Raw genomic sequence first — 23,464 nt, forward strand, 5'->3', positions numbered from 1 at the left:
CTGTCTGTCCTTCTCATCTGAACATACATGCTTCTGTAATAAATCACTTCATATTATCATTTGGATAAGCAATGATGATGCCATATTGGGTTTAGCTCTGTATAATGACTCAGCCAGGGCCATGACTAATAATTATAGCTTAGATGTTATTCCCTGTGCTTTGTTGCTCATAACAATTTTTAAGTAAAAAATGTTCCATTGTTATCATCTTCCTTGACTCTGATTCATTGGGTGACCTGACCTTACTACCTTAGTGATGAAAACAATGAATTCAACAGACAGAGCTGTATTACAAATGCATTTGCTAATTCAGTCAGACAGATCAAGTCTTGGCTAGAGGCAGACAAAGATACCAAATTAAGAATTAGTGTACAAATGTTTGATTATTATTTTGTTTATGTACATATATTTAAGCTGTGATACTATTTGTAATTTGTATTTATACTGCCAAATGATACAAAAGCCTCTTTAATCTAAATAAATCTACATCATACTAGCTACTAGCTAGCCAGTAACGTGACATTCTGAAATGTGCTGCAAGCAGCACTCATTCAGCTGGTAGTGGTCCCAGTTTAACCACTTTAAGTTAGAAAAAGGAGAAAAAGACAACTTAGAGACAGATTAGATTCGTTTTTTGCAACACAAATAGTATTTTATGGGGATCCCTGGCACAACCCTTTTAGACAGGGGTCTGTGATTGTGATTTCTGGGAAAAAACACACCCGTGTGAAGTGAGAGGCGCTCTAATCATCGTACATCATCATCAAGAATGGTGGTCCCTTATTGGCCAAGGGTTTCCACCGACATACATATGCCGATTTGCTCAGACACATGACGTAAATTCTCCATTCATTGTCAATGGCATTTTTAATGTTTGTTCAGACAACATTAAAGCTGCTCCCCTCAAAAATGACAGACGTTTCGGCTATCCAGCCTTAATCCGTGTGATTGCCCAAATACATTTGGTGGTCCTTGACATGAAAAATCTGGACAAACACTGTCCTACATAAACACGTTCACATTCCACCGCGCCTCAAGACAAAAGCAGGCTGATCCGGTGCGTCTCAGGAGCCGACACATATAGCTGAATAAAGAAGGCACTGGAGCAACTTGGACGATTGGGGCCTTTTTATTTTGATAACAGGGTGCAAAGCACAGAAGGAAAATAATCTATATAAGATTACATCTACATCAGGTCACGTTCTCACCCCTATCACAGACTCTCACTGATTCCTGCCTGGTACCACAGTGGGCAAACAGCATGACCTCACACTACTGCCCATCACCGACTCTGATGTCACTCCAAATGTCGACATTTCACCAACAAAGCCATATGCTCCACACGAGACAAGATCACGCCATTTTCCATGACGCCTAGAGGCCACTTGACAAGCTATTGTTTCCCTCAAACAAAGTACAATCAATTGTTGAGCCCCAGCTAATCAGGGTGCAATAGTCAATTGTCACCAGCAGATGGGGAAATGTCACTGGACAGTATCACCCAGAGGGGACAAAACAAGAAAATGCATTTATGCTGGAGATTGCGCACAAAATTATGCCCCGAGTACCTAGTCTATTACCTATATGAAAAAACACCCATTTTCCCTCAAATGGGGAGTCTCATTTAACTCGTAGTGCAGACGATGCTCTGCCTCAAGCCTGGCCTGAAAGGGTTCAGTCTGTACTCATTTAGCCGACTCCTCAGTTCAATTCCCAAAGTTCAATGTTAATGGGCTGAGCTCTGTTGAGAATACATGGCAGGGCGTGACAAGGGGAGTGGCGCCGCCAAGATCATCATAGTTCTCTGTCCCCAGACTCATTTCTAAGGGATGGCAATTACCATTTACAGTAAGTGGTAGATTAATTGTCTGAAAGGGGAAGGCCTCCCACTGAAACGTTCATATTCTGTCGTACGACAGTGTTGCTCGCTCGAAAATAACAAAGACATTCGAGTGTGCAACATGACACAGTTGTGTCACGACGAAATAACAAATTAGAAGACGTAAAAATTAGACTGAACAGAGCCTGAGCAGGGAGGTCAGAGAAACAGCTGTCGCCCACATGGCCCCACAGCTGATGGGCCATGCCACATACAGAGACTGCAGCTGACGGGCTGAATGGAACACATACCGTACACAGTATGCACAACACACGGCATAGCACACGTACGCGGCATGCCCCGTAGTGCTCACACACACCCTTTTCCACCTGCTGTTGCCCCCTTGCTTTCAAGGGACACTGTCCTCACTTGACTATAGCTAGCTTAGACTGACTCAATAGTTCGAAATGGAGCAGGTGGGTGTCATGACACGCTGTGGTGACGATTTGTTCCTATGAATCATAAATGAATGGATTAAACATACATCTCATAAAACATGAACGCAAATTGTCTCAAACCATGCATACATGCAAACTGTGCTGCTTTCGAATGTGTTGCGTTCACTGCTGTGATGTGTGTGAAAATGAGCTCCTGGTTTTAAGAAACATCTGCCCTAAAGGCCTACAAATCCTCATTATACTGTTACTGTATATCTTCTTTATTGTCTGGAATAAAATTTGCCACCATATCTGTTTAAATCATGAGGGATCTCAATTATGCCCAATTAAAGCCATGGGATAAAGCTTCAGTTGCCAGATGAATGGAGAGAAAAGCGTTTTTGTGTGTGTTGATGTGATACAGTCAGGCCCAGCTTTGTGCAGCCCGGCAGGGGGTGAGAAGAGAAAAGAAGCCAAGCAGAGGGGAGAGAGGGCCTGGGGGTTGAGGCCTGCCGCCACTGGCCCCATCAGCTTGTCTGTTGCGACTGGGGAATTGGGGGCTGGCCCTCCATGCTGTACGGAATGGCGCTCAGGGCCGCGCTGGGGGCTATGGGCCATGACAAACGCTAGTGTGTATAACCCAGATGCCATGAAGCAGAGTAGGTCAGAGTGTGTGTGTAATGGGAGGGTGGGGGGAACAGAAGCCATAGTGTGGGCCACCATCCACAGACATGTCTGCTATATCAAAATCCCCCCCCCCCCCCAAGCACTCCTCAGATGGTACATGAAGAGTCACTGGTTGTCAACGAGTATAATGAATGGGCTCATTTCCACAAGTGCCTGAAGACAGACAAGAGCCGCCCCGCATCCGAAACGGTAGAGAAATGACAGAGTTACCATGTGAGGGTCCCCGGGGGGGTCCCCGGAACATCTAGAACCCCAGGAACGGCCCAGGGCTCGTACTGTAGTGTACTTTACTCTGTGCTGTACTCTACTGGCCACTTTAGGTGTTGCAGCTTTCCGTGCTCGGACATACAGACAGACACAGACATACGGACGGACGGACACATATCTCCGTAAAGGAGCGGAGGCACCGCTCAAAAACTAAATGTTCTGCAGGCCTACAGTGACTTCTCACGTCTGGCATGAGCCCTAAACTGAAGCACTGACTGATATATTGGATTCATATTATTTTAACCCGATATCTGATTCTATTACCATAGTATCAACACATTTCATAACACTTAAACTGTCCTAATGAGAGCTTTGTTAAATGTTCGTCACAGTCAATCCAATTTTCCAACTACGTGATCAATGACATGATGTTTATCACACAAAGCATGCATCTGCGTGTATCATGACAGCTGGTCAAGAGGGCCCTGAGAGCTTTGGAATATTGTCTCATAGATAGAAAATGCAAAGACAATGCATTGAAAACGGCTGTCACAATAATGTGAAGCAGTATTTTAACTTCAGGGAATGTAAGTTCACAGAGAGTCAAGTGAGGACAACTGTGTTAAATGCTCTACTGAGCAATAAGGCGTCAGAGGAGAGGATCTGTTTATGCTTCACTTCAAGTAGAATTTTTAATTCAACATTGTCCCTCACTGTCTGCACTAACATTTCTCATGTTTGTGGTATTAACTGTGCACACTAAAGGTTAATTGTCTTTGCCAGGCCGATAGGCCAGGAGGCAAAGACTATGGTTTCGCCCCTGTGTCTGTGTGTCAAGGAAGACACTCATTTGCATTTTGGCCTATAACTCTTGAACTGTATGTTGTACAATCAAACATTTGCCACGGCCATTTCCCCTTTAGAAACCTTTTCCACCATTTAGCATTTTCTTCAAGCAAACACTTTGTTACTACTCCTGCAGATCGTTTCCAAAATGTACACAAATCGGTACACATGATCTCTGGACTGAGTCATGTGAAAACAATGCATCATTCAGAAATGTCTCTATTCCCTTCCAATTGGCTATATGATTCCAATGTTTGCGAGCGGGGCCCATTTGACCAAAAATAATTAAATCACACATACATTTCAATAAATCACACATTGAAAGGCCTCTAAATAATGCAGAGTTGAAAGCAATTCATGTTTCACATAAACCCATAGGGGGAATTACCAATCCTAGAAATGTCAAACAGAGGTTTGGTAATCCATGCTGTTTGACTATAATTTCCTTCAAAAACAAAAACACACATCCATTTAAAGCCCATGTTCCAATTACATTTTGAGGGGCCGCCGCCTCTATAGGCAGAAGCGTTTCCACTTCTGCCCATAAAGCGTCGCAGCCCAGCCCACTTTCAAGACGAGGGCAACAGAAGAGAATTTCCCCATTCATTTTTCCATAGAAGTTTCAGAAAGTATTTATTTAAAGACCTTTAAGCCTCGGACAAAGCCAACTCGGCTCCTGACAAATCATGTTTATAATTCTAATTATTTCTCGGCTCCTGACAAATCATCATTTATAATTCTATAATTATTTAGTTTGTCGCAAAAAAAAAAATGTGTTTATTGTCATGATTTGTCAGGAGCTGAGTTGGCTTTAACTTAGGCTTAAAGGTCATTAAATAAATACTTTCTGAAACGTCTATGGAAGGGAAATTCTCTTCCGATGCCCTCATCGTTCTGAAAGGGGGGGGACGGATGGACTGCGACGCTCTATAGAGGGCACCAAAAATATGAAAAGATGAACCGTATGTTGTAGAAAAACTATTCCCCCTTGGAGCTTCCTCATGTCCTGATACAGCCCTGGGTATGCCACACAGCCTGGTGAAGACCTAGCCGGCATGCCCAGACTATAAGGGCAATTTGTTTTGCAATGGCAGATTCGTCTGGTTTCCAGGCTAGCAAACACAGGCACTCCAAAGAGTGTCCTTATAGTTTTTTTATGACATTTTTTCAACTGACATAATTATTGATGCAACACATTTGTGCAATGAAGTACTAAGATGAAATTCTTTCCTACAGTTTGAGTCATGTAACTACATCTTCACACCCTCCAGACATGTACTGCTGACAGAAGGTGCCAGGGGCTAACACAAAACAAACACAAAAATGACAATGACGATCTGAATGTAATTTGGCTGTCAAACCTTCAGGTGAGAAAATAATTTCCCAAATTCTAGCAACAAGATCATCATCCTATAACAGCGATTAGCCACTGCCTTCCCCGTAGGGGAGCAGGAGTATTACATTACCACCCAGTGAGGTTGACACCTGTTACAGTACATCTCTGCTATAGTAGGGGGGGGTCCTATAATACAGCCACAATGCTTTTCGAGTGATGTGCATTTGCTGCCGTCATATCGTCTTTAGCTGCGTTATCCAGGTCACATGATCGGCAAGATACCCTACACACACAGACCTGACATCGTCAATTTAGCCTGATGGCTGTGGGCAAAGATTGATTGTGACTAAAGGGTAACATCATATGAGGTGAAGTGGTAGTGTAGTTCTGATGAGCTAATGTTGCTGATGGACACCTTTAGTTGTCTTTATGAACGCTTACACGAGGGGCCCCAACGCTACTGTAAATGTGCTGCTATTTGAGCCAGGCATGCTCCTGCAACAACAATAGGCCATATAGTAGGGGAAAGGGTACCCATAGAGCCATTCTAACAGGATAACCCACGCATTGATCCATCGAGAAGTGGCCTAGGCGCCCGAACAGTACAGTGCAGCAGGCCAGCTTTTTCTATTGAATTAGTCACTCAGATAGCGCTTCCTTCTGGCTGTGTTATGAAGCCAGACGCACTTCCTTTTTCCTCGCCCTCTGTAATACTGTCCTTTCTGTCATGCATGGTTTAGAGTAGACACCCCCCCCCCCCCCTCTCAGAGCTCTTATTGGCCTGTCTGACTGGACCAGCAGGAAGCTTGGTTCTGGTCCACGGGGCGGGTGATAATAACTTCCCTCCTCTCCCTCTGCTCACCGCCTCCTCCTCCTCCTCCTTGAAAACCCTCTGCTCCTCTCCCTCTGCTCCTCTCCCTCTGCTCCTCTCCCTCTGCTCCTCTCCCTCTGCTCTTCTCCCTCTGCTCATCTCCCTCTGCTCTTCTCCCTCTGCTCTTCTCCCTCTGCTCACCACCTCCTCCTCCTCCTCCTTGAAAACCCTCTGCTCCTCTCCCGCCCACACCTCCTCCAGGCTGCAGTGGTGAAGGTGACTGCTACCTAAATGGATTGGCCTCTAAACAGCAATGGGTCTGAGGATGTTGGAGAGACACGGTGTGAGGGAATAGTATAGTCGCAACGTCCCCAGTTTGATTCCAGCTATAGATAGAGAGCTAGATTCTAGCTGCTAGAGACTTGTCTTTGCATGCCTTCTGCTTAATTTCCCTTTGTGTGTAATCTTTCTTGCTAGATTGTATGCATCCTTGATTGATGCCTGCGGTATACGTGTGCCTTTCAATGTGAGCGAGTACTGGGTAGATGAGAGTGACCGTGTCTGTCCAGGTCGAGGGCGGGTATCTCTCTCTCTGCAGTATTAACTGTCTAGAAGAAAAGAAGAGGCTCATATAACAGCCCATGAATGATGAATGCTAAGCTCTCCCAGAGGGAGTGCACCCATGATCTACACTACATTGTCTCTATAGTATAACATCACGCCCTTTTAACACTCATACACAAACCCACCTCCACTAGTATTAATTGAACCACACCATGTGCTTTTAATTTATACCTTTCTAGTTTGTCTTACTTTATTTGTATACATTTGTGATTCATCTTTATGTGAAAACGTGAAAATTCAATAAAAGTGTTTCGATTATTTATTTTAATAAACCACACCAGACGGTCAAACTGAGCACACCCACAAAGGCAGCGTTTGGAGATGCCAAAGACAATCGTGCACGCCTACCTAATAACAGAATCAGGAAATCACTCCAGGGTTCACAGATGAGAAATGGGTGGGGGTGGAGGGAGGGGGTGGTGGTTCTCAATATATCTCATGCACAGTAAAATCCTCAGTGTTAATTTATCCATTTGGGTATTCTCCACTTTAGTACACCGTCTATCCCCTCTGGCAGTAGATGTGTGAAATACTCACACGGGATGTTAACACCACAGTGAGGTCAGTATTGATCAGTGCGGATCCAGGGCTGTGGGGTATGTCTGCTCTGGGAGCACGGCTGTTTTCCCGGCCTTCCACAAGCTGTACCTCTCTATTTGCGTCAGATAATAGCAGCTCAGGCCTTTCAGTCCACGACCACTGAACCCCCTCCCAAGCAGCGTGCAATGGAGACATTAATGGTCATTATCATACAAGGCACAGGCCATCAAAATACCCCCCCAAACAGCACTCCTGTTGCGAGAGTGTGTGTGTAGAGGTTGAGCGCAGGATGTAGATGGATGGGTGGATGGTGAGAAGTACACAGGCAGCATAATTACTGCAAGGGTCATTGACAGCACCCCCCCCACCCACCCACACACACACACACACACACACACACCCACACACAAAGTAGCTACATCCACCGTCAGACAAACAGAGAATGGGTGGGAGAGGGCTTTGCTTTGTTGATATTTTCAGCGTTTTCTTCGCCTCAGAGCAACGCCATGCTTGGCTGACAGGCACAGGAACGTAAACAAAAGCATGGCTATAGTTCTCACTTCTCTGTAGAAAGCTGTAGGGAATTTCAACCTGTGGTTCATGTTTCCCTCTGTGACTGACTGCTGCCCGGGGTAATGATAAACCTCCTAGAATGCACTGACAGGCACAGAAGAACTATGCTATCCTCACTAAAATGCCGGCAGGAACTAGTATCTGCTCTTTGTAAGCCATTAATGCAGCAATCACACAGACTTCACATCTCTCAGTACTCTACCGGCCCAGCACATTCATGACTCGGAGTGCTTATTTTTGCCTGATGTTCATCGCAAAGGCAGCCGTTTTCTGCCTATTCTAATAAAGATAATTGGTGTATTCTGACTGAGATAGTGTTACAAACAAAACAACACAAAACATATTCCTGACAATACTCCCAGAGCCACAGGCCTTTCACCACAAAAACCTGCCACCATTTCATATATTTAATATATTTAACAGAACTATGGTTTTCAAACAGTGGTCCAGGTTCCAGGTGGTCCCCAGCTAAATGATTGAGTTGGTAGCCAAATGGAGCCTTATAAGATGTTTAACTCTTAAGAGTGTAACCAAATAGGCAAAAATATGTAACCATTTTTCACTCACCACAAGATTCACTCATCCAATCACACATCTTCATTCCGGCTATTTAAACGCTAATATGGTATTCGTTTCGCATTCGGGTTCTTGGAAACGCCCCCCAGCCACTGAGTTAGTTTTACTGAGGTTAGGTTTAGGTATGCTTTACTGAGGTTAGGTTTAGGTATAGTTTTACTGAGGTTAAGGTTAGGGTTAGGTTTAGGTATAGTTTTACTGAGGTTAGGGTTCGTTTTACTGAGGTTAGGTTTAGGTTAGCCCCTCTCGGAACCCTCCATAAAGCTTTTATGAAATTTGGATGATCGCTTTATGTAGGGTTCCTCGACATTACAAAATTTTCTAATGCAATTGTTGGAACGCGGATATAAACAAACTCCTCGTTTAGTCGGTCTGCGCGGTATTACTACATTTTTTCCTGTTATGGTTTCCGAATGTGCGAACTATAAGTACCTATACATACCTCTGAGAATATCTCCTGTGTCGCGGAAGCCGTTAAGTATTTTTAATCCATGTTTGATTAAAAATGTCGCTTTGATTTCCTCTTGTTTATTTACCGTTTATTGTACCGCCTCCCGATGTGCGGTTGGCTTTGCCGGCTAACGTCATAGCTATAGCACCACTAGCTAGCCAGATAGGCGGTACAATGAGGTGTCAATAAACAAGGTAGGAAGAAGCGACATTTTTAATCAAACATAGATTAAAAATACTTAACGGCTTCCGCGGCACAGGAGAATTCGCAGCGGTATTTATAGGTACTTATAGTTCACACATTCAGAATAACTCAAACAAACAGAAGCCCTCAAGCGGCGCCGCAACGACGTATCCGACGTATTTATGTTTATTTCTGTTCGGTACCAGGTGGCACCCGACCGTGGAATAGGACCCAATGGGGTAAAGTCTACCAAATGCCAGAACTTTAGTACCATTTGGGTTCTGCTTGTGGGGCTAGGTTTAGGTATGCTTTACTGAGGTTAGGTTTAGGTATAGTTTTACTGAGGTTAAGGTTAGGTTTAGGTATAGTCTTACTTTAAACTAATAGTTTGTACTGCTCATCCTGTTAGCTTGCTGCTGCACACACTGATTCTGCTGCTGCTGCTCACCCTTCACCACCTGTCGTTTTGGATCTGCTGTTTAGGTACGGGGGAGTCCCTATGGTTGGGACTGGTGCTGATGGTGTGATCAGAGTACCTACAAAGCAGATCCAATTCATCGCCAAACCATAATAAATATATTGCTCATTTTATATTCAACTAGATAAAGTCTCCACAGGTCTCCACCAGGGCAGGTCAGGTTGTGGCCTCCTGGTGGCGATATAATAGGCCAATGTGAAAATGATGCTGTTGTCTCGCAACAATGCCATTTCTTCTTACGCCTTGGATGGCAATTGGATGATTTGAGGCATTTTGTTCCAAAAATGTGTTTTGCAAAACTTCACCTGTTGGTGGTGCTATAACAGGCCAATGTGAAAAGGGTGGGATATATTCCTCAGACTAGTAGGACAGTCCATGAAAGATTTCACGTAAATTGCACGCTGTGTTCATGATTTGAGGCTTTTTGTTCAAAACGGGCCAGTCCTGAAAACTTTGAAAGCCGATGTCAGCCAATTAGGATGGGATATGAAATCCGTCTTGAATCCAGTTTGAACACATGACTATAGCGATAGTGTGTAACGATTTGCAGGCTTTTTGGACAGAATCTAGAGGAGTAATATAAAAAAAATGTTTTTCAAAAGTCGGCCTCCCGGTGGCGCTATAACAGGCCGCTCTGGAGAATTTTGAGCAGAGGTTCATCGTTGGCATCCAGGGAGTGGGTGTGAAAAATTTGGCATCGACCGGGTTAATGGTGCCAGAGATTAGCTGGTAACAGACGGACGGACGCACACACACACGGACAGACTCTCTCACACACACACACACACACACACACACGGACGGAGTGCAAAAAATACTCTCTCCCCATGCCTTCGGCCTGGTGGAGACAATAAGGAAGGGCCTGCAACTCAACTTACTTGAAACAACACAGGCAGCAACAATGACGTTTTGACCTTCATGGTCTTGTTTGGTTTAAAACATGTTATAAGTCTGGAGCAAGAAAAGTGAGCCCTTCCTTTATTAAAACAGCCAACTGTCTCTGCAGTGAGTGTGTGTATAAAGAGTGCACAGTGCACAGCAATATTTTAACACATGCATCTATACCAGACATATGATGAACATACGATTGATCCATGATCAATTTGGTGTCCATAAGCCTTTACACAGCCCTGGCTAGGCAACCCAACCTGGTGTAGATACAGCTCTGATTTTTCTTTCCCTTTTCTAGTTTCAGTATAGTATCTGAAACTAGACTTGAGACAATCTTGAGACTTGATATAGGTAATGCAATACATCCAATTGTATTGTGTCACTGTCCGTGTCACTATTATTTAGTTAAAGATATGACTTTCTATCTTTTCAGTATTCCACAAAATGTGTGGTGGGATATTCTAAAACCAAGTAAAAACCACAATTTAACTTTATGACATATTCCTCTGGGATAGAGGGCACTTAAAGTGAAGTGTCCCAGTCAATGGCCACTGATACAGATGGTAAATCTAGAAATCAATGCCATGTGTCCATTCTCTAAATACGTATATCATGTCAAGGAAGACAGCTGTCAGGATTACATTTGCGGAGAATCTGTTCACAAACTGCCAGCCCTCTTTGTTTAACTAGATTGGAGCTCTCAGCTTATCCCAATATCTTCTTCGTCTAAAACGATGGAAACTGTCTCTCAGAGGAATTGCCAGCCAGCTGAGAGCCTGATGCAACTGTTTTCCCATTACTCTGAATGGAAACACAAATTGAATGGAAGTTACAGTATGTCATTTGTCTTGACTAATCACAGTCAGTACCATGCATTAGTCACTCCGAAACCATAACAATACAGGTGAGATATAAAGTTATCATTGCAGACTTTTTTAAACATGCATAGAACAATCTGTGAGAATTGCATGTGCTTGTGATATATTGCAGAAAGCCGGTTTTGCATGTGAAAATGAGCCAAGGCACAGACTGTTTTGTTTTACAGAGGATGTCCTGTCTGCAGGACAAAAGAAGACATGAAACAAAGAAAAGGGAGAGAGAGAGAGAGAGAGAGAGCGAGAGAGAGAGCCTATGCACTTCTGGTTCGCTGCCAAGGAGGAACAGATTCCTGTTGATACATGTGACAGTATAAACCATGTTTGCAATGGTCCTCACTTCCTCAGGCTGAGGCCACATGGAGCACTCAGGGCAATATGAAGGGCTGTCCATACACGGGTCAAATAGATTGCTGCGATAACCTACAACCTTGCTCTCTTTGCCTTGTACCACAAATGACACCGAGCAGATTTTGCAACAAACCTCTTTAACCATGCAATTGAACCCTAGCAGCATCCCTATTCTGGGGCTCACAACGCATAACAACACACCACAACGCACCACCTTATGAGCTTGTTGAAGATATTTACTGTCGAGGAAACAGGAGGTGGCCTAGTATAGTAACTACAGTAAGTATAGGGTTTGGTTATCTGTGTACTATGGCAGCAACACAGATGTTCCCCCTGCATTGAAATGCATTGACAGAATCAGCCCTCATAGGTAGAATAAAAGTGCGGCGTGATCATGCCCTCAACCTACAGATGACAGACACATTAAGCAATCCAATTCACATACACAGTAAATTCCTCAGTGTTCATTTATCAATTACCAGAGTGTGCGAATGGAACCAAATTGATCCAGAAGGTTCCCTTTCCTTTGTACTCTATCAGAGTTAAATTGTTAACAGTGATGATTTTACAGCATACATACTGCACACATACATACAAATGTGCAGGAGCTCACAGCACATGCAATGATCAGATTCACCTTCATAATAAATTCCAAAGTGACAATTGTGAAGAGTTCGATGTTTGTCTGTGGAAAGAAATGTTGTCAAAACCTGTCCAGCAGGAAATGTTTTCGTGTGTGGACCTACACAACCACAGTATCATGTGACAGCCAATCCTCTCATTCAAATATGAACGAAGAACGTTAAATAGATGAAGACGTGTGGGAAGAAACAGAAAGTGCAGATAAGCAACTTTAAAACAAAAACAACGATGTGTGTGTGTGGGGGGGGGCTAGGTGGGAAAATATCATTAGTGCGGTTCACAGCCCCAGTTTTCAGGATGCTGTGTGACCTCTGCAGGATCAACAGTTTGGCCAAGAAATAAGCATTCCTATGTTTACCCGATTAGCCTCTTACAGACTGTCTTGTATATGGTCCAGGGTAAACTGTTGCGCTCTTCTTTGTCCTTTGTTCAGGGTCGACTGCAGGTGCTGTGGTCTCAAACTTTTTAAGGAAAACTGGCAGGAAAGGACTTGCACTCTACATAAACTTTTAAAGGAAGACTCCTTACACAGAGACTAAGAAAACATTTTTCTCTTTTATTTCAACATGCTCATAAAGTGCTCTGTACGTGCTCAAAGTGAAAGGTCAAAAAAGCAGCAAACAAGTATTCTTCTGCCAGTTTTCTTCGTATAGGCCTATGTCCATAAATGTTAGACTGATTGCCACATAACTCGCTATCCATGCTAGCCAAGCAACAGTGGTGGAATCTACTGTGACAGTGACAGTATAGCTTTATTGAATTGAAAGTGCTGACCCCATTAAAAGCAACTGAACATCCTAGACTAAAATAAACACAATGCTGCACTGTACAGCCAGTTTGTATAGGTGTGCAGTTGTGCACATGTCTGTGCGTGTGTGTCACAGACAGACAGACACAGACAGAGGGAGCAGAGCATGTTATAGAAGCAAATTCAATATTTGAATCAGCCACTGTAGTCTACTTTCTCAACTTGCATGTCTTTCTTCTATATCAGTGACAAACGGACCTAATGGCAATGACTTTCTTCAAGTCAGCCCATTTGTGTCAACCACTGCAAAGGGCAGATAGAGCATGACTTACAACTTACAAGACTCGATTTGTCGGAGCACTGTTCATTTCATCTGTAAAGTTCTTCATCCAATCTAAAACTTTTTCAATTAATCTAAACTCTAAAGCAAAGCATGTAAATTCATAGGTGCCAAATGAGGATTTTACATCCTTATGTTTAAATGGTCGTGGGTGACACACGACACATAGGCTACTGTAGGACATCACGTCACGTGTCTGCTCTCTCCCATTGTTTCTTCATGTCCAGGAAACAGGATATTCACACAGAGTAGGCTAGAGCTGACCCATGCAGGAAAGAGAGAAGGGGTCTTTTAAAAGTAGACCTTCGTTTTCTGTTCATCTCTGTGTGTGTGTGTGTGTGTGTGTGTGTGTGTGTGTGTGTGTCAGTCACAGTGTCAGATAACTTTCATGTTTACATGTTTACCTTCTTGCCACTGGACATTGATAAATAATCAATGATAACGATTAAACGTGAGTATTATAGGCTACACTTAGCCTCAGATTTAGACTCTCGTAGATGTATTTGTCGATTCTGACATTTAGATTGAAAATGTCAGAATCGATCAATACATCTACGTCTAAATCTTAGGCTAGGCTACACTAACAGTGACAAGTCAATAATGCATCATCAATTGCCGGTTGTCTTGTCACCAGGTAACACTACAGCATCTAAATAAATATATAGTTTAATAACTAACTTGACCCAATTGTAAAAAAATCTAGAGTTGCAAATTGCGGCTATAACTTGACATACAGATCAATTCAATTGAGGGACAAATTGAAAGGGGAATAGCCTACTTAATATTTAATAAAGATAAAACAGCTGTGCAACTAAGCCTATAACAAAGATGCAACACTTAAAAGCGAGATAACAACAAAGTATAGTAGCCTGCCCTGTACTACAAAGGAGCAATACAATAAAACGAGACTGAAATATTTCGCTGCAGGTGTCCTTGAAAACCGTGTGAAATTGCAGCGTAAAAGCGACTTTCATATACGCATGGCCGTGACTGTGTGAGTGATAATCAAACAGGTTAAACATATAGCCTACTGCATCTTACCTTGTTTCTTTTGTTGGCGAGTTCACGTTGTTGTGGTCGATATGAACTCCACTTCTTTCAAAAACCGGCGCCGGTGCCGGGTTAGCCTATTTAAGAAAAAGAATAATAATCTTGTCTCCACCACTGGCAAAACTCATTATGTTACAAAAAAAGCTGGTGGTCACGGCGCTCGTTTTGGTCCAGGAAGGGAATCAGCCTGGTCGGCATTGTGTCGCGCGTACACACAGAGCCATTTATCCGCGGCGCGCACCCTGTCTCCCTCACTACCTTCAACCAATCCATCCAACAAACGAATTTCCCTCTACCCGTGCTTGTGCAACTGCCGGCGGGCTGACCAATGGAAGAGCGCTCTCTGGTGCGTAAACACGCTCAAAGCAACAAAACAAAAAAAATCCGTTACTGCCGTTATGGGGTGTAGGTCTTAAGAAAATAAAAATGTATGAATGGAACATTTGTGACCTTGCCAATATTATCCTTTGGGTATTAAACGGATATGCCCTAGGCTACTACTATAGGCCTACGGCATTTATAAATCATGTAATTCACTTATGGGTCAAACGGTCATTCATTTGAAGGGGTGGATCATGGAATCGCCCCACGATGGAATAAACAAGCCGACCTTCTGTCTTAGTTCTTGTTTAGCTTTTTAAACAGCTGTGGGTGAAAAAGCACGCAACACCCGGGTCTCAGGGCCCAGGGGAGATTTTGATGAATTGAAAATGGAGGACCCTGATGTAAAACAAGTCTGCTTCATCTGGTTAGCAGTTTTTGTATTGACCTGTACCTTCCTTGGACTGTACCCATTCTGTAGCCTCGGTACCCAGGCCAGGCTTGCCCATTCTGCAACCAGCTGTTAATTAAAAAAAACTATCAATCAATCAACAGTTTGCAGAATTACAGTACATTTCAAGCACAAACTCAATACAAACACTGTTAACGGTGAGTGGACGACCCAATTAAGCATTACACTTGTTTACAAGAGGGTCCACCATGTTCAATTCATCATCACTCAAGCCAAACCAAATGTAGCTTAGTAGGCCTACTCCTTTTCCTATAGGGATAGCCTAGAGTCCTAGACCTACCCAATACCAAGGTCTAAATTACCAGAGGCGCTATTTTGGCTTACCTACAGCAGTAACCTATAATAACCTGTCATGATATAGCCACCATATGTCTATTTGTTACATTAACACTTTATTCAAGTGTCAACATAATATTTTTTATGATGATTATATTAGCCCATATTATTATTTTTATTATTAGGGTATTGTCATTTCATGATTCAGTTGGTGTCCTGTTCCTTTCACTTTGTGAAAGAATGGATCTATGACATTTCTATCCAGACTTGTGATTTCATGGCTTGCATGGTTGTGAGAATGTATACAAGGCTGCTGTTCCATATTTTCATCCTGATCTCAATTGTTATCTGGTAATAATGGGCAGATCAGCTTTTCATGTTAAGTTCCACTCGCAAAAGATGTAAGAAGAGCATAAAAGCTTTAAACATCATGTAGGCTTTGATAGGATTGTTCAATGCTGCATTCTTTTAATGCATCATTTTGGACAATATGTTAAAGAGGAAGGAAAGGAGTGCCACCTTGTTGCGTAGCTGTGGCAAACTGAACAATGGAAAAGCCACGTAATCCATATGGGAACTGCAAAAGAAAGGAAATGGGAGGGCCACCCAATTTCACTGTACACCAGCTGAGACAGGTTGCAGGGCAAAGAGGCAAGAAGGTACTGTACTGTACACGGCCATCGTGTACACAGAAAAATATAATACCTTTGTGTCCAGGAAAAGGACTGCATGCTTAATTTGTTACTGGAGCAAAATGCCTTCTTCAAAACCTAATGAGTCACCCAAGGGAGGGACAGGCCCCATCCCCCCATTTGTGAGGATTTCTGCTACCCCGTGATTAGGCTCATCCCAGTGCCATGTGTGCTATATGTAACCCCCCCCCCCCCCCCAAACCAACCCCACACACACACAAATAAACACACACACGCACGCATGCACACACACACACACACACACACACACACACGCACACACACACGCACGCACGCACACACGCACGCACGCACGCACGCACGCACACACACACACACGTCACACTCAGCGTGGCTCCTATTGAGATTAACCCCCGGGCTATTGTGATGATGAAACTTCCTATAGGCTATACTATTCCATGAATGTGGTAATATATAACATTATTTTCTTGGCTTGGTAATTCTCCCTGAAGGATATACAATGCAATATGCATAGGGGAAACACAAGTTACTGATTTTTTTTTAATGCAATCAAAAAGACACGTCTAAATTGATTTTAACCCATTCTGACCTGAGATCAGATTCATACGAGGTTTCCACGGGACACATACTGGTCTGATTAACCCATTCTGACCTGAGATCAGATTCTAAAAAATGTCAGTCGTTCTTCGATTTTTCAAAAATAGCAGACCTACAAGCTCGTATCGCGCCACTCGGTGGCGCGATATGAGCTTGTAGATCTGCTATTTTTCAATAGGTAAAGCATAACATGATGCCAACACCAAAATGGGTGCCCGGTCAGAATGGGTTAAGAAACATAGGTGCAAGCCTTACATCTAAATTAAGTATACAAGTCATACAAATTACTACCCATGTTTCCACTTAGGATTTCATTACATGAAAAGCTGAATAGGACAGGCAGTCTGTGGTGAAAAGCTGAATAGGAAAGGCAGTGTGTGTCTTAATTATTTAAACATTGATACAAACAACACATTAATAGTCAGCCTAAAGATAAGCAAGCACAGAATGCAGGCACCATTGTGTGTACAGGCCAGCTAGGGAGAGGACTATGAATTTTAAGTACAGGGGATTATGCTCTTCTCTGCTCCTTGTGGAACAACAGATGTTAACAGGGAGAGGGTTAACCTCCATAGAGAGAGAGAGAGAGACTGACTGACTGACTGACACTGTGACTGTGCCATGTCTCATCTGCCTTTTGTCAATGTGCATCCTGTGTGTCTTCTGCAGCTTCACTGTGGCACATTGCAAGCCCTCCTCCCCCCCTCCGGGGCAAGATTCCCTCGGCCTTGACCTTGATTGACTGGTGGCATTATCCTCTTTTATGTGATGACTGACATGAACACATGAATACGTTTTGCGGCTATAGGGTTAGAGCAAACTTCAAACTGAAACTTTAAGGCATCTCAAAATAATGGACTATCATAAGTGAATACCATCTCTCAGAGTTAAAATTCATATTAAGGATCTTGCTGTCGTGTGCTGTTTTGCTGATTGCTCGTTGTGGGCATGCTGCGTGCACATGGAACCCCCTCCCTTCTGCTCCAGTTACAAATGCATCCCGTTCAGGGACCTCAAAACAGGTCGACTGTTACGGCATTGTCCTCATATACCACCAGCAGCACACATTCTTTTCCATGTTGTGGTCATTTTGTGTTTCTTTAGTGTTTTCCAGGTCATATAGTGTCTGCATTCACTATAGGGCCCTTAACCGTACACCCCCCCCCACACACACACACACACACACACACACACACACACACACACACTATACTGTACACACATACGCCAATTCATACAGTAAAAGTGTGATATAAAACGCCTCCTATACCCGCTTCTGAAAACGGCTATAGGAGGGGTAAAGGTTTAGAACTTTAAATAGACCCTAGCCTAGCTGATCCCTTCCCAGTCCTGTACCCCCGCATGGGCAAAAATGTCATTAATTTAATTTAGTAGGCCATTGTCTTACATTATGTGAATAGGTTTTACTTGAGGCGACAGATTTTGTCTTTCTATCAAGTTTTATATGATTATTTATGGGTTCATCTTCATTCCTTGTGGGAGTTATTCAAACAGACCAACAGGCAAAAATGGTCAATATAATACTTCAATTATACTTGAAGTATCACTTTTTATTTTGCTATTTATCTGGCAGGTTCAAACACATAAAATCTGTTGTTATAATTACTTTTGTGGAAAAGATTTATATATTGTAATATGGACAATATAAAATGTATCATATCCCCACTGTACAATTTGATTCCATACTCATTGAGCTACTGAATGCAAGCCTTAGTAAGTGCTGAAGACAGTGTGTCTGTTTCCTATCACAGAGTAACTGCATTATCAGCCAGGGATACTTCAGCAGACACATATTGTACTGTAACTTATTAAAGGGCATTAAGAAACATAGGTCTACCTACTTCCTTCCAATCTACTGTAGACCCATGACTTTGACCTTCTCATTCTCTCAAACAGAATGAACCCTTGAGAGAAGTAGCCTACTGTACCAACAAGCTAAGTAAAGATATAAAATGCATACACTACAATGATACAAAGACCATTCACATGAGCAAGATACACTTCCTGGTTGGTTTGTACATAATAATAATCATAATAATCACAATAATCACAATATAACAGGCCAATTAATAGAGCTAATAACAATAATGCTATTATGGTTGTTGTTATTATCTTAATATTACTTTTCTTTCGCTTGTTGAAGTAGGCCTATAGTTATCTTTTGTGAAAATGTGTTCAACACAAAATATAATTGATTTGAGATCAATTGATTTATTTATTCAGTATTGATGTATAGATCCAAAAGTTAAATGTTAAATGTTTTTGTTGGCCATCGTCTGGTTAATGAATGTGCCTTTACTAAATGTTACAGTGCCACCAAGTGGAGATACATGAGAAGTACCATTAGCCTTGCTGACAGTGGTGTAAACTAAAGTAACTAAGTACTCAATGGTCAACCCTGTACAGTGTACTGTAGTATAATTTTGATGTATTTGTACTTTACTGGAGCATTTCCAATGTTCTGTACGTTTACTTAGTTGTGGAGTAGTGGAGTTGAAATAAACCCAAATAAATTAACTCAGAGCTCATGACTTTGGCGCCATCTAGCAACAAGAGCAATATTCACTTAAAGGACCACTTCACCACTTTTCAACCTACCTTTGGTCCACTAATGTTGTTGCTGGTTTCTGGACAACCGTGGGTCCGACTGACTCGACACTAGCCACTGCAAACCCTGTGGGGATAAATAGATAGATAGATAAATATGAGGTCAGATCAACATCTAGATATATGCCGGTGTGAAGTGAGAGGCGCTCTTATCATCATACATCATCTCATTCTGGCCAATCACAATTTGCGTCCTCACTTTTGTCTTCAATGTTTGTGTTTGCACAAACACTCAAAACTGGACATAGGAGGGCCTAGCGCCCCTCAAAAATCTTGTTTAAAATAAATCTGCCTAACGATGATGTCACTGGTGGATGGTTTTCTGAACTGCCCACTGACTGAGTAGAAAATAATTGTGGTATTTTATATATTAGTGAGGACCAATTATATGAAGATAAGTTGAAAAGTGGTGAAGTTGTCCTTTAAATAGGCTACATTAAAGTTGAAGAAAACAAAAAGGAAACAAAAATGTGTGTGTTTGTGTGTGTGTGTGTGTGTGTGTGTGTGTGTGTGTGTGTGTGTGTGTGTGCGCGCGTGTGAGCGCGCGTGTGAGCGAGTGTGTGCGTGCGTGCATGCGTGCCAGAGAGAGTTCCTCCATCACACTATCTCTGTTCTCCATCATGCCACAGTTTTCCTCAGTAGGCTACCATCCAGTTCTGTCAGATGAAATATGCACTGTTCTCAAGTAGCAGCATAGGCTGTGTGTAGCTGACATGTGATAAATGAACTGACCCCTGAATGAAACCCATATACAGTACCATTCTTCAGCTCTGTCTCTTCCAAGAGGCTACTTTTCTCTTCTTCCATCAGCTGCAGGAACACAGAAATGCAGGTAAAAGAGTAACATTTGAGCAGACTAACATCAGTCACTCTACCTTTCAATTAAGTAGAAGACCTGTGAGTTTACACCGCAGATATGTCGCCTCTGCCTACAGGAAATACGTTCGCTGCGACCAGGGGACCTGTTTCTGAATAGGCCTATAGAGACATACGGTCAGTTATTGGAGCGGTGCACAGCTCAAAAACATGGCAGGCAAGTAAGCAACACTGCTGCATAATAAAATGTATAACTTGATCACCCCCCCAACGGGCACTGATCACGCCTAGATCTCCATATGTGCATAGTGATTCTACAATGGAGTGAATTCATTCTGTGGTTTCAGAGAGTTTTGTAAATGTATTGTGAAAACAATACTGTACAGCTATATGCCATGTTATTAAAAACAAAGATTGATAAATCTTATGAAAAGGTATTCAAGAGTGGCCCTAGAACTCCTCTCATGCAATTAGAGGAAGGTGCAGAAACCATCTGGAATGGAAAACACCAATTTTAGAGCCAGTTTCGGCATGGAAATCGTTGAGTCACTGTCCACGTTTCCTGTTTTTCTGTAGCTGCTACAGTAGTTGTATCATAATATATGAGTTTACAGACTTGGAAAATTAAACTTAAAAAGGAAAAACTGATGTCACATATCTTTGTGTGTGTGTGTGTGTGTGTGTGTGTGTGTGTGTGTGTGTGTGTGTGTGTGTGTGTGTGTGTGTGTGTTTGGGGGCCCTATAGTGAATGCAGACAATATATGACCTGGAAAACACTAAAGAAACACAAAATGACCACAACATGGAAAAGAATGTGTGCTTCCGGTTGGTATATGTGGACAATGCTGTAACAGTCGACCTGTTTGGAGGTCCCTGATATATATATATATATATACACACACACACACACACACACACACACACACACACACAACAGCGGGCGACAGCCAGACGAATTTTTGGCGATAGAGGCGATAGCAGGCGAACAGGCGATGGTCGAAAAGTGGGCAGAGGAACGTCGGCCGAAAAGATTAAAAAAAATCATCTTTTGGGCGACGTCGCCCGGCGATAGTGGGCAATTGGGCGATAGCCAATGAAATTCAAGCGACGCTCGCTGTTGGTCTCTAAGGTCTCCCGCTGTTAAAACGTACTGTCAGTAAATCACCAGAATCTTGCTGTCAGTTCACTTGCCAAAAGAGAAGTGTCAGCTTGGTTGCGTTGTGTACTTCAAAACACATTGATTGTGGTCTGAGTTCGGTCTTGAGGTTAAAGTTTGGGAACCCCTGACCTAGACTATAATATAAAGAATAACTTTAATAAAAATATTAAATTGTTTCCCTCCATTGTTGAAGACACCGCATGTTCAGTGAAAAGACTGGAAATGAAATCAACTTAGTAGTATCAGCTGTAGTGTACATAGTAAGCGACAATTCATCCACTAGTAACTCTGAAAGTACAAAATGTTACCACATTGACGTGTGAAGGTCCATTTGGTTTCATTTGTAGACTCAGAGTTAAATGAACAACACTCAAGCATGATAACTATGTATAAAGTATAAATCTATCTTTTTCCAAAATGTCCAAAAGTCAAGTGGATGGCAGAGTTCACACCACAAGTATAACAAGGACAATGTTGAACAATATAATTATAGATATCATTTTAGTCATCATGCTTGGTGGGCCCTAGTATACAAGACATGCCACAAGGACCCCAGGATCATGTCAACTGGCGAGTGAGACATCATTGTGTCATAACAGGAAGTCTTGCCATCCTACGTGAAGTGCTTTAAAAGGATCTTATTCCACAAACTACAGTGCCAGTGAAGTGAGCCCCAGTGTACTCCTTTCTAACATGAAAATAAAAAGGTAAGAAATTAGGGTTTTGCGACATTTGCTGTTTTGCAACATTTAAAGTCTCCCAATAACAGGAAAAAGGCAACTGGTAGGCAACTGGGATTTTAGTTTGAGGATATATTTTTTTACTTGACTGCTATTTAACAATTTGCATGTGTTTGTCTGAGGCACACTGCAGTACCTGTTAACAATGGCATGAGTTGGCTGTGTATAATTGTATCACTTTAGTTCGATGTGTTCAATACAGTACATTGTGTACACTTGGAGACAGTGGGGTGAAAGCATGTGGACCAATGTCGTAAAAACTGTGAACTTTTCACAGCTGTGGCTTAATTTGGATGTCACTGAAACTTAAAAATTTGAATACATGGACAATAAGAAATAAGTGATGAACATACAGTAGTTCAAAATGCAGAATAACAGTTGTTAACAATAGAATGAATTCACTCCATTGTTTTCAATTGTTTACTTATTTCTATCTATAATAATAAATGTTTCCCTGAAAAGACCTGAACTATCCCCAATCTGTATCAATTTTAAATCATTGAATATCGTATCACCATGAATGAACCAATATCGTCCATCTGTTAACATGTATCGTTACACAATAAATAGCCAGGCAGGCAGACAGACAGACAGACAGACAGACAGACAGCATGCACTGTAGTAGGGAAGATGGGACAGATATTGTACAAGTAAGAGATTTATGCTTCAAGAATAAATAAAAATATAGAAAAGGAGTAAACAGGTAGTACTGTACCAATTAGGAGATGTAAGGTCTGGTCTGGCTGTCTGAACAGGATTGACATATGAGCTATTAAAAATATAGACGAAAAGAAGTTAAACGTATTAATGAGCAGTGAACACCATTGTATATGGATAAATATGTACAGTCGATAGATGAGGGTCAGCGTCATATTATAATCTATCAAATGTAAAACATTTATGCACTTAGCATACATGCTTGTAAGCATGCATGTGCCGCATCCACCACCTGTTTAACAACATTCAATAAAGCCTAAGATTTATCAAGTCTATATGACTGGTGGATGTTATTGTAAACAAGTTTGGCCAGCTTTGCTGAATGTTGTTACGTTGCTGGTGCTGCCATCTTTTACTTTTCTTCATGCTGAACTTCTAAATTTCCTTTATAGGCCTACAGCTACAACATTTCTCTGAGGAATAGCTTTCATGTACAGCAGTATCTTAGTACCGGTATATGTTTTTTGTAAAGTAGGCTAAGTGGTAGCTTGCTTAACACTGCCAAAGTCTTTATTTGCTTAGAATTGGGCGGGAGTTTGAGAACATCCTTTAGAAAGGAGGGGGTTAACAACATGAATGGCTGGCTGGCACGTGCACAT

General features: G+C 42.2%; 1 protein-coding gene across 1 annotated transcript in view; it reads right to left on the bottom strand.

The window, feature by feature from the left end:
* frmd4ba (FERM domain containing 4Ba) overlaps nt 1–14,709 on the bottom strand; it is a 50,313-nt gene extending 35,604 nt beyond the window's left edge. The window contains exon 1 of the mRNA XM_080792589.1: nt 14,457–14,709. The gene's annotated coding sequence lies outside the window, so the exon portion shown is untranslated. The remainder of the gene's footprint in view (nt 1–14,456) is intronic.
* Nucleotides 14,710–23,464: the final 8,755 nt, after the last annotated feature.

Source organism: Protomyctophum bolini (assembly GCF_963924005.1).
Source record: "Protomyctophum bolini genome assembly, chromosome: 2".
NCBI classification, from domain to species: domain Eukaryota; kingdom Metazoa; phylum Chordata; class Actinopteri; order Myctophiformes; family Myctophidae; genus Protomyctophum; species Protomyctophum bolini.